Source organism: Oncorhynchus tshawytscha, unplaced genomic scaffold (assembly GCF_018296145.1).
Source record: "Oncorhynchus tshawytscha isolate Ot180627B unplaced genomic scaffold, Otsh_v2.0 Un_scaffold_822_pilon_pilon, whole genome shotgun sequence".
NCBI classification, from domain to species: Eukaryota; Metazoa; Chordata; class Actinopteri; order Salmoniformes; family Salmonidae; genus Oncorhynchus; species Oncorhynchus tshawytscha.
In genome coordinates this window covers 835,001-847,500 of record NW_024609824.1, presented here as the reverse complement: position 1 = coordinate 847,500, position 12,500 = coordinate 835,001, and positions in this window count along the sequence as shown.

The window sequence follows — 12,500 nt, the reverse complement described above, 5'->3', positions numbered from 1 at the left end:
GATCTCCATGCTCCAGGCTGTACGATGTATGAAGTGTGTATCTCATAAGGACAATTGTCCAGCTGAAAGCTGGTCTGGTTGGTGGTCTGGTTGGTGGTCACATCATGCCATATCCCATCGCCCAAAAAATATTGAACTTTGAACTTTTCCCACGCAGATGTAAATCTAAGCTAGCATAATATATGAGTTAATCTTCCATTGGCCACCAACTATAGGAGACCTCCATGCACCAGGCTTCATTATTAAGTGTGTTTCATTGAGGACAATTTTCCTGCTGAAAGGTGGTCTGGTCGGTGGTCTACCTACCTGCCTGGAAGGCCGATCCATTCCTCCGAGCTCGGCCGGCCCCACGCCAGCTGCATGTCATTTCTATCAGACCCGGCCAGGGTCTGTCAATTAAGAAAACAGAGGGCAATCTGTGGGCGCTGAAAGAGATCCCCTCGGCCCTCTCGGAGCCTGAGAGACGGCCTTTTGTTCCCAGGCATGTCTCACATACTTTCAGAGTCCAGATAAGCCCGGGCTCCATGAAACCCTGCTTTATATTTGGCCACTGTAATGTCTCTGTGGGGTCAGGGTATATGGGTAAGCACAGTCAGTGAAAAGGTAATATTCCCCTCCTCTCATAATGGAGCTCTCTCTGTGGCGAATAGATGCCACCAACGGGTTAGGTGGTCCTGAGGCCTGGGACATTCGCCAAATGATTTCCACTCTCTCGTGTGTGAGGTGCCAGTCTGCCCACCACCCACCACCCACCGTAGTGTACTGTAATAGGGAATAGTGTGCCATTTGGGATGTAGACTTACTGTACCATCTCCACCACCACCTAGTTCAGATATAAACAGCCAAACAAGAGGGCAGCTCAGGCTGTTTCCTCAAATGGACTTAACAGCTATACCTGGATGTACTGCAGACCAGGGGGAAAGAGCCCTGGTCTGGCTCTGGCTCTGAGACCACCCAGTGTCCAAGTAAACAGGTAGATCAAGGTGGGGGTGAAACCTGAGGAGGAGAGGAGGGAGAGAGGGAGGAAGGGAGAGCCACGGTCTGGGCCAGGTAGGAGGTAGAGGGCCAGGCACTCTCAACTGTGTCCCAAATGACCCCCTATTTCCTATATAATATAGTCCACTTGTTAATGCCTTATATAGGGAATAGGGTGCCATTTTAGACACAAACCGTATCCCCTTCGCTTCTCTCAATGACTCAGTGTTGCTACGGCTCACTATAAAATGTGTCCTACTGCTCTTTTAAAGAGAACAAGGCTTTAGCTCTAAGGAAATGCCAGGAATTCCTGACAGGCTACTTCAGGTGTATTAGATGTTGTTTCTTTATCTGGCCTGTGTGGAACAGTTGTTATCTGAAGTCTGTTGGCTCCATTGTATACTTGATTCAGAATATTACATTTAAAAATCAAAAAAAATCAAACAAATAGCATATTATGTTAAACTGAAACTAAAATGTAACGTTTTATTTAGAGTTTTTAGATGCCTAGAAATCCAAGATAGTGAATGTATTTCATCAAAATTTTAATCTGCAAATTTTTCTACGGGCATTAATTATGTCTAGAAACTGGCCCCACATTGTATCTTCAATGTAAATATGAACCATCAAAAAAAAAGATAACTATTGTAAAATACATTGTGATTGTAAAATGTATATACTGTAGTATGTATAAGTAGAAGCCTAAGTGTTGTTGTATATTATGGGTTATGGGTTATGGGAGAATAATAAAGGAAAATATATATAAATAAATATATATACAGTATGGGGGATTGGAAATGATGCAGACAATTACATTGATGCAAACCACAATCTATCTGCAATATTAATAAAGCTGATCTACTCCGTACATTTATTTCATTTTTAAATGAACCAAGAACAATTAGTTACCCTGAAAGAAGAGTGTGTTTTTGTTGCCGTGGTGCCATTAGATAGATTTATAGACCATGTCTAGTGCTCTTGAACATTAGTTTTTGGCAAATTCCTGTGGAGGCATGCAACATGGGAGGAGTCTGAAATGACCCCTATTTCCAATATAGTGCACTACTTCAGACCAGAGCCCTATGGATTCACAGCCTCCCTCCCTGCCTCCCTCCCTCCCTGCCTGCCTCGCTGCCTCCCTCCCTCTTCCCTGCCTCTCTGACTCCCTCCCTCCCTCCCTCCCTCCCTCCCTCCCTCCCTCCCTGCTTCCCTGACTCCCTCCCTCCTTCCCTGCCTCCCTCCCTCCTTCCCTGCCTCCCTCGCTCCTTCCCTGCCTCCCTCCCTGCTTCCCTGCCTCCCTCCCTCCTTCCCTGCCTCCTTCCTTCCATGCCTCCCTCCCTGCTTCCCTGCCTCCCTCCCTCCTTCCCTGCCTCCCTCGCTCCTTCCCTGCCTCCCTCCCTCCTTCCCTGCCTCCCTCCTTCCCTGCCTCCCTCCCTGCTTCCCTGCCTCCCTCCCTCCCTCCTTCCCTGCCTCCCTCCCTGCTTCCCTGACTCCCTCCCTCCTTCCCTGCCTCCCTCCCTCCTTCCCTGCCTCCTTCCCTGCTTCCCTGACTCCCTCCCTCCTTCCCTGCCTCCCTCCCTCCTTCCCTGCCTCCCTCGCTCCTTCCCTGCCTCCCTCCCTGCTTCCCTGCCTCCCTCCCTCCTTCCCTGCCTCCCTCCTTCCATGCCTCCCTCCCTGCTTCCCTACCTCCCTCCCTCCTTCCCTGCCTCCCTCGCTCCTTCCCTGCCTCCCTCCCTCCTTCCCTGCCTCCCTCTTTCCCTGCCTCCCTCCCTGCTTCCCTGCCACCCTCGCTCCTTCCCTGCCTCCCTCCCTCCCTCCTTCCCTGCCTCCCTCCTTCCCTGCCTCCCTCGCTCCTTCCCTGCCTCCCTCCCTCCTTCCCTGCCTCCCTCCTTCCCTGCCTCCCTCCCTGCTTCCCTGCCTCCCTCCCTCCCTCCTTCCCTGCCTCCCTCCCTGCTTCCTTGCCTCCCTCGCTCCCTGCCTCTCTGCCTCCCTGCCTGTGATCGAGCCACCAAGGCTTTGTTAACACTAGCTCTGCTTTAAAACCCCAACAGCCTTTCAAGCCTCCCATTATGCCAGAGTCAGTGGGGCAGAAAGAGAAAGAGCCTTTTTCCTACAGTCATGTGGCCATACTGGCATTATACACAGTTCAGTATTAGATATTTGTGAGTCGTATAAACAGAGAGGCTGTGAGGCTTCTCGAGAAAAAAAAAGTTTTTTTATAATTGGGAGTTATATAAGTGGCTAAATCCTCCAGAGAAGGATTTCATTTTTTCTTTCTTTCTTTCTTTCCTCTCTCTTCTATTGTGTGTTTCTGAAAAGCCTCACAGGGAAGACCTCACAGCAGAGAGAGGGGGACAAATCCTTTGACACAACCATTCTGGTTAGGTTAGTGTCAGGTCCCAAATGACACTCTATCCAGTACATCCAGGCCATAGTGGGCCCTGGTCAAAAGTAGTGCACTTATAGAGGGAATAGTGGTCCAAAGTAGTGCACTCTATATAGGGAATAAGTGAGCCATTTGGTACACAAGTTAGGAATAAGTGACGTCTTGAAGTCCCGGAGAAGAAATGCGGCTAATTGTCCCCTGCTGTGTAGTTTTTGTGCAAGGTGTTTTACAAATTAAATTACAGCTGCTGTGAAGTGCCATGCCGTGCAGTATGTGTAGCGAGTGGAGGCAGGAGGTAGGAGGGAGGTATAAGATAGGTTTTTATCTGTGTGCTGTGATGATGAACGTGTACACCAGTGCTCCACTTGACAGCTGTGGTAGACAGGCAGGCAAGCAGGTGGGAGGAGAGATACGTTTTTACCCACTCTCACAGATCAAGCTTTTTATTCCAGTACAGTAATCACTGATGGAACCCATGCAGAAGTTGGAGACTATAGAGTAGACTGGGAGTACCACGGATAGATTGTTCTCAGGAAAGCAGATTGAACACAACTTCCGTTTTTTAAAATAAACTTTAGGAGTAAATATTGGCTCATATAAATTGATTTGCATATTTTGGTCAAATATGTTCCATCAGGGGGCCAGTATGTGTTTCTGCTAGTTTTAAATTTGATTTAGATTCATATCGTCAATCTATTTTTTTTTTTGCACGAGTATCATTCAAGCACAACATGTTGTACAGAGAGAGAACTGAAAGCCAGAACTGAAAGCCAGTGTTTATCCCCATCACTTGAAAGCTCCCCACTGCTTTTAGGAATTCAAGTGAGTTTAGCCCAGTAATACACCCTCGTGTCCATTTGTTCATGTTCTGTTCCTCTGTAGCCTCTCCGCCCCAATTATAAACTCTATGTGTTTGTGTGTGTCCGTGTCCATGTGAGATTTTGATTCACCCGTGTCTGTGTCTGTTTATGCGTGTGTGTGTCCAGTGTGTACCAGTCTCTCTGGTGGTCTGCCCCCCAGTTGTCCCAGCTGTGAGTGATTGTGTACAGTGTGTAAATGTGGGGCTAGCCGGGTCACTCAGGCATGACCCTGGCCATGTCAGGGTCTGCGTTGGAAGGGAGAGAAAGAGCACATCCCAAATGGCACCCAATACCCTTTATAGTGCACTACTTTTGACCATGGCCCTATGGGTAATAGGCTACTACGTAAGGGAGGGTGCCATTTGGGAGGGAATGAGAGACACAGAGCACACCAGAGCAGAACACCTCTGGGCTCCAACAGTGTACGTTCTTCTCTCCCTACTTTGGCCAACCCCAGCCTAGCTCACAAAAAGGACTATGCCCAAATGCCACCCTATTCCTAAAAGTCCTGGTCAAAAGTAGTGCACTATACAAGGAATAGAGTGCCATTTAGGACATACATAAGGATTTAGGTCAACTTGATGCTCCCTCCGCCCTCGACTCCCAGTTAGTTTGTTTACATACATTTGATAAAGTGTTTCGGTCAGACGAGTCAGAATGCTGGTATGGTGTGGCCTTGTGTCAGTTGGATGTTGTGTGTGTTGTGTGTGGATTATTTTGTAACATTCCCACTTGTATTTTCTATCTTATCAAAGTACTAATTTCATGTGATTCATATTTGATTATTGATTGGATTTCTGCACAGGATCCATAAATTGGTTGTTGTGTGACCCACTGAAATGTTGTTTTCTGCTTTGCTTTGATTTAAACCAATGAGCTGTCTTCTAAAGCCGAGCCACCGAGAAGGGCTTCCCTACAATAGCCCCCTACCACCACCAGTTAAACATTTTCATGGTGGATTTCAAATGAGATTATGCATGGGTTCAATTGACTTAATGGATTTCAAGAGGACTAGAACCTATTAATGAATAGGGTGACCTAAGGCTGCTTGCCCCCACCAATAGCAAGCTAATCTGGCATGCAAATTAAATCCTGCCTCAATATGGCTGCCTCTTTAATGTCATCCTCCACACACTTCCCCTTATTGATATGTATTATTATAGCAGAATAGGCTTCTAAACAAACTGCCTGGCCCTACATGAGGGAGGTGATTATGGAATGAATGGGATGCATGCTGGGCAGGGGGAGAGTGGAGGCAGGGGGGTGTGTGTGTGTGAGCAGGGTAGTAGAGTCAGCATGCCTACAGAATGCCGTCAAGTCCAGTGGACGGAGCAGTGGGCGGAGCAGTGGACGGAGCAGTGGACGGAGCAGTGGGCGGAGCAGTGGACGGAGCCGTGGGCGGAGCCGTGGACGGAGCAGTGCTGTTTCTCTGAGGTAGGTAGACACTTTTATAGAATTAGAAACTAGATTATTAATTTAAAAAGGTCCGAATTGGTTATCATTTTGGGGGGGAATTTGGGAACAATATCCCAATACGGATTTATTTCTATTTAGTGTTTCCTGTTTTGGATGTATATTCCACACATTACTTCCTGTCTCCTTCACCACACTGCATTTCACCACATTCACCACTGAAGCCTGCTTCACCTGAAAAAGAGACGGTAGTTATGCTGTTGTGTTGAAACATGTATATTCACTCACTAACTGTAAGTCGCTCTGGATAACAGCGTCTCCTAAATGACTCAAATGTAAATGTGTTGAGTTCAGTTTATGTGGAGTGCTTATCTGGCGGAAGGCTGAAGGCCGTAGTGTAGTGTGATGTCTGGCTGCCATGAGACGTTCTTGGCATTCTTTCTCTCTCTCTCTCTTTCTCTCTCTCTCTCTCTCTCTCTCTCTCTCTCTCTCTCTCTCTCTCTATGTCTTCATCTCTGCTGATGTCTTCATGCCTGGTTACCCAGGAGCCTACTCTGTTAGTGTCTAACAGGGGGATAGTTAGGGGTCATTGGGAGGCCAGGTGTGCATCCCAAATTGCACCCTATTAGTGTACTAGTTCGGATCTGAGCCCTAGGGTCCCTGGTTGTCCCAAATGAAACCCTATGCCCAATATAGTGCTCTGATCAGAAGTAGTGCACTACAAAGACAATAGGGTGTTATTTCAGACACAACCCAGGTTGAACCCTAACCCCATCCCAGCCCAGGTTGAACCCTAACCCTGTCCCAGCCCAGGTTGAACCCTAACCCCATCCCAGCCCAGGTTGAACCCTAACCCCGTCCCAGCTCAGGTTGAACTCTAAACCCATCACAGCCCAGGTTGAACCCAAACCCCATCACAGCCCAGGTTGAACCCTAACCCCATCCCAGCCCAGGTTGAACCCTAAACCCATCCCAGCCAAGGTTGAACTCTAAACCCATCCCAGCCGGGGCTGGCTACTAATGGCTTATCAGGAGAGCACTGTGTTATACACACATATATACAGTATACAAAACATTAGGAACACCTGCTCTTTCCGTGACATAGACTGTCCAGGTGAATCCAGGTAAAAGCTCCCTAATTGATGTTGAATCCCCTTCAATCAGTGTAGATGAAGGGGAGGAAACAGGTTAAAGAAGGATTTTTAAGACTTGAGACAATTGAGACATGGATTATGGGTGTGTGCCATTCAGAGAATGAATGGACAAGACAAAATATTTAAGTGCCTTTGAAAGGGGTATGGTAGTAGATGCCAGGCACACCGGTTTGATTCAAGAACTGCAACGTCGCTGGATTCAAGAACTGCAACGTCGCTGCAACGCTCAACAGTTTCCTGTGTCTATCAAGAATGGTCCACCACCCAAAGGACATCCAGCCAACTTGACACAACTCAATATTAGGACGGTGTCCTTAATAACTTGCCTAGTTAAAGAAAGGTTAAATAAATAAATAAAAAATATTTAGGGGGGTTGACACTGAGAATATTGCTGTTACGGCTACTTTCTCATTCATTAATAAAGCTTGCTATGAAGTTGGTAAAGTTTAGCTACTAAATTTATGAAACCATTGCTCTATAAATATGTTAGTCAATATTCATTGCACTTATCTTTACATTGCTAGAATGTATACTCGGTGTGTCTTGTGTAGTAGTGTATGTCTCATGATGTAAGCGGCAGGGTAGCCTAGTGGTCAGAGCGTTGGACTAGTAACCGTGAAGGTTGCAAGTTCAAACCCGCGAGCTGACAAGGTAGAAATCTGTTGTTTTGCCCCTGAACAGGCAGTTAACACGCTGTTCCTAGGCTGTCATTAAAAATAAACTTGCCTAGTTAAATAAATTAAAAAATTAAGTAAGCTTCCTTTATAGAGACAGGCTGGTCATCGGATTCCATCTGACTCAACCTCTCTCAATACACACTTCAGCACAAGTCTTTCTTTTGAGAGAAATTAAATAAGACGTGAATTGAATATTTTCGATTTATCTGACAGGAGTCAGGAGTCGTGGTAAATAAAAATAAATAAATAAACCCTGTCTTCTAATGCAGGCCAGAGAGGTATGGTTGAGTGTTTGAGCCTCATTTCAAGCACAATTAACTTGAAATGGAGTCCTGCAGGATCAATAGGTCCCAGTTGATCCAGGGGGTGTCTGCCACTCCATGGAAATGGCCCACATATGGTAATACAACTCTCTCTCTCTCTGTGTGTGTGTGTGTGTGTGTGTGTGTGTGGTAATGCACCCCCACAACACAGAGGATTTACTTCTGCCGCTGTGGGTCCAGACCAACATGAATAACAAACAGTGGGGCCACCCCTTGGGAGCCATCTTCTTTTATCCCAACTCCAATTAATCTTTAGGGGAGATACCATTTAGACCTAATGAAACAGGGGGTAACAATTATGTGGCTGTGTTGTTGATACTGAAAGGTAATGGCACCAGAATAACGTGCCATATGATTTTCTGAGCCTTGGGAGGGGTGTCAATGTCGTTTTGCCTCGGGCTGTTTCTGTAAAGCCACATCACAACGTCCCCACACAGATGATACAATAACAAGATGAAAGGCTGCATTATGTTACTGCATTATGTAAAGTCAGCTCAATGTTACTGCATTATGTAAAGCCAGCTCAATGTTACTGCATTATGTAAAGCCAGCTCAATGTCACTGCATTATGTAAAGTCAGCTCAATGTTACTACATTATGTAAAGCCAGCTCTATATCACTGCATTATGTAAAGCCAGCTCTATGTTACTGCATTATGTAAAGCCAGCTCAATGTTACTGCATTATGTAAAGCCAGCTCTATGTTACTGCATTATGTAAAGTCAGCTCAATGTTACTGCATTATGTAAAGCCAGCTCTATATCACTGCATTATGTAAAGCCAGTTCTATGTTACTGCATTATGTAAAGTCAGCTCAATGTTACTGCATTATGTAAAGCCAGCTCTGCATTATGTCACTGCATTATGTAAAGCCAGCTCAATGTTACTGCATTATGTAAAGCCAGCTCTGTTATGCATTATGTAAAGCACTGTTATTGCATTATGTAAAGCCAGCTCTAGCATTATGTAAAGCAGCTCTATGTTACTGCATTATGTAAAGCCAGCTCTATGTTACTGCATTATGTAAAGCCAGCTCTATGTTACTGCATTATGTAAAGCCAGTTCTATGTTACTGTATTATGTAAAGCCAGCTCTATGTTACTGTATTATGTAAAGCCAGCTCTATGCTTACTGTATTATGTAAAGCCAGCTCTATGTTACTGCATTATGTAAAGCCAGCTCTATGTTACTGTATTATGTAAAGCCAGCTCTATGTTACTGTTTATGTAAAGCCAGTTCTATGTCACTGCATTATGTAAAGTCAGCTCAATGTTACTGCATTATGTTACTGCATTATGTAAAGCCAGCTCAATGTTACTGCATTATGTAAAGCCAGCTCAATGTTACTGCATTATGTAAAGCCAGCTCAATGTTACTGCATTATGTAAAGCCAGCTCTATGTTATTGCATTATGTAAAGCCAGCTCTATGTCACTGCATTATGTAAAGCCAGCTCTATGTTACTGCATTATGTAAAGCCAGTTCTATGTTACTGCATTATGTAAAGCCAGCTCTATGTTACTGCATTATGTAAAGCCAGCTCTATGTTACTGTATTATGTAAAGCCAGCTCTATGTTACTGTATTATGTAAAGCCAGCTCAATGTTACTGCATTATGTAAAGCCAGTTCTATGTTACTGCATTATGTAAAGCCAGTTCTATGTTACTGCATTATGTAAAGTCAGCTCAATGTTACTGCATTATGTAAAGCCAGCTCTATGTTACTGCATTATGTAAAGCCAGCTCTATGTTACTGCATTATGTAAAGCCAGCTCTATGTTACTGCATTATGTAAAGCCAGCTCTATGTTACTGCATTATGTAAAGCCAGCTCTATGTTACTGCATTATGTAAAGCCAGCTCTATGTTATGTTACTGCATTATGTAAAGCCAGCTCTATGTTACTGCATTATGTAAAGCCAGTTCTATGTTACTGCATTATGTAAAGCCAGCTCTATGTTACTGTATTATGTAAAGCCAGCTCTATGTTACTGTATTATGTAAAGCCAGCTCTATGTCACTGCATTATGTAAAGCCAGTTCTATGCCACTGCATTATGTAAAGCCAGTGCTATGTTACTGCATTATGTAAAGCCAGCACTATGTTACTGCATTATGTAAAGCCAGTTCTATGTTACTGCATTATGTAAAGCCAGCTCTATGTTACTGTATTATGTAAAACCAGCTCTATGTTACTGAATTATGTAAAGCCAGTTCTATGTCACTGCATTATGTAAAGCCAGTTCTATGTTACTGCATTATGTAAAGCCAGCTCTATGTTACTGCCATTATGTAAAAGCCAGTTCTATGTTACTGCATTATGTAAAGCCAGTTCTATGTTAATTATGTAAAGCCAGTTCTATGTTACTGCATTATGTAAAGCCAGTTCTATGTTACTGCATTATGTAAAGCCAGCCAGTTACTGCATTATGTTACTGCATTATGTAAAGCCAGTTCTATGTTACTGCATTATGTAAAGCCAGTTCTATGTTACTGCATTATGTAAAGCCAGCTCAATGTTACTGCATTATGTAAAGCCAGTTCTATGTTACTGCATTATGTAAAGCCAGTTCTATGTTACTGCATTATGTAAAGCCAGCTCTATGTTACTGCATTATGTAAAGCCAGTTCTATGTTACTGAATTATGTAAAGCCAGTTCTATGTTACTGCATTATGTAAAGCCAGTTCTATGTTACTGCATTATGTAAAGCCAGTTCTATGTTACTGTATTATGTAAAGCCAGCTCAATGTTACTGCATTATGTGCTCATAGTCATCTTTAAAACATGTTGTTGTTTCACCTCCCTTTTCACTGCTTCTCTTGCTAAAACAATGACTTGCAGTACCTTAGTGGTCTGTTAAGGGGAGCAACGACGTAAACAAAGGATCAATGAATGACTGACTGAGTGACCTCACGCGTAGTCCTCGAGTCTCCGCTCTGCCTTGATCAGATAAATAACAACAACAACATGAAGCTGAAGCTTGCAGGCAGACGTGTGCCGCTCACTGTGCTTCTGAAGCAATTCCCTAATGGGTGCTTATGTGAAATACGACTTTCCCTTTGCATTTCCAGGCTCAGAATGTGTGTGGCATTTATTTGCAGAACTCCATTTCAATTTGCAGGGACTGGCAGCTGAAGGAGGCACAGGGGACGCTGCCTCATCGCCTCCACTTACTAACGTTATAGACCTTATAGAAGGCTGCCTGGAGGGAACACACACACACACACTGTTAAAGGCCTTATAGGCCCTGCCTAGGAGGGAACCCTCAGCAGGCTGCAACACTTAAACGTCTGAGCACCTTCACCAGTCAATGTAATGTACACTGCTCTGATGGATCCAGATTCCCCATCCATTCCTCTGTGTGTGTGTGTGTGTGTGTGTGTGTGTGTGTGTGTGTGTGTGTGTGTGTGTGTGTGTGTGTGTCGATGGCAGGGTGGGCTAAAGTGCATGTAGAAAGCTTGATTTGTTTCCACAGTCAGAGAAGTGTCTCTGAATCGTCTTTCAAATCCGTGGTTGTTTGTTTCAAACAACGAAACAGATGAAATGAACGAATTCAACAACAATGTCAGTAATGTATTCTAATGTACATTCTAATGTACATGTATTCTAATGTACATTCTAATGTACTTCTAATGTATCTAATGTACATTCTAATGTACATGTATTCTAATGTACATGTATTCTAATGTACATTCTAATGTACATGTATTCTAATGTACATTCTAATGTACATGTATTCTAATGTACATGTATTCTAATGTACATTCTAATGTACATGTATAATGTACATGTATTCTAATGTACATTCTAATGTACATGTATTCTAATGTACATGTATTCTAATGTACATTCTAATGTACATGTATTCTAATGTACATGTATTCTAATGTACATGTATTCTAATGTACATGTATTCTAATGTACATTCTAATGCACATGTATTCTAATGTACATTCTAATGTACATGTATTCTAATGTACATTCTAATGTACATGTATTCTAATGTACATGTATTCTAATGTACATTCTAATGTACATGTATTCTAATGTACATGTATTCTAATGTACATTCTAATGTACATGTATTCTAATGTACATGTATTCTAATGTACATTCTAATGTACATGTATTCTAATGTACATTCTAATGTACATGTATTCTAATGTACATTCTAATGTACATGTATTCTAATGTACATTCTAATGTACATGTATTCTAATGTACATGTATTCTAATGTACATTCTAATGTACATGTATTCTAATGTACATGTATTCTAATGTACATTCTAATGTACATGTATTCTAATGTACATGTATTCTAATGTACATTCTAATGTACATGTATTCTAATGTACATTCTAATGTACATGTATTCTAATGTACATTCTAATGTACATGTATTCTAATGTACATTCTAATGTAGTCATCTCAACAGATGGACACCAACGGTTATAAGTCATATGGTCAGTGTCACTTCACATCACTTTATCAATATATAGTACTCTACTTTGACCAGTTAAAAAAACAGATACTATTTTTAAGCCCATATGGGAAATAAAAGCTAATTAAACTTTCATTATGGTACCAATCTGGCATAGAATCACCCCCCCCAACAAAAAAAAACGTGAAAAAAAATGTTTGGAGGCGAAATTGAAAAAGCACAATGGGACAAATGAACAAATTAACTTATTCACCAACAACAACATAACAGCA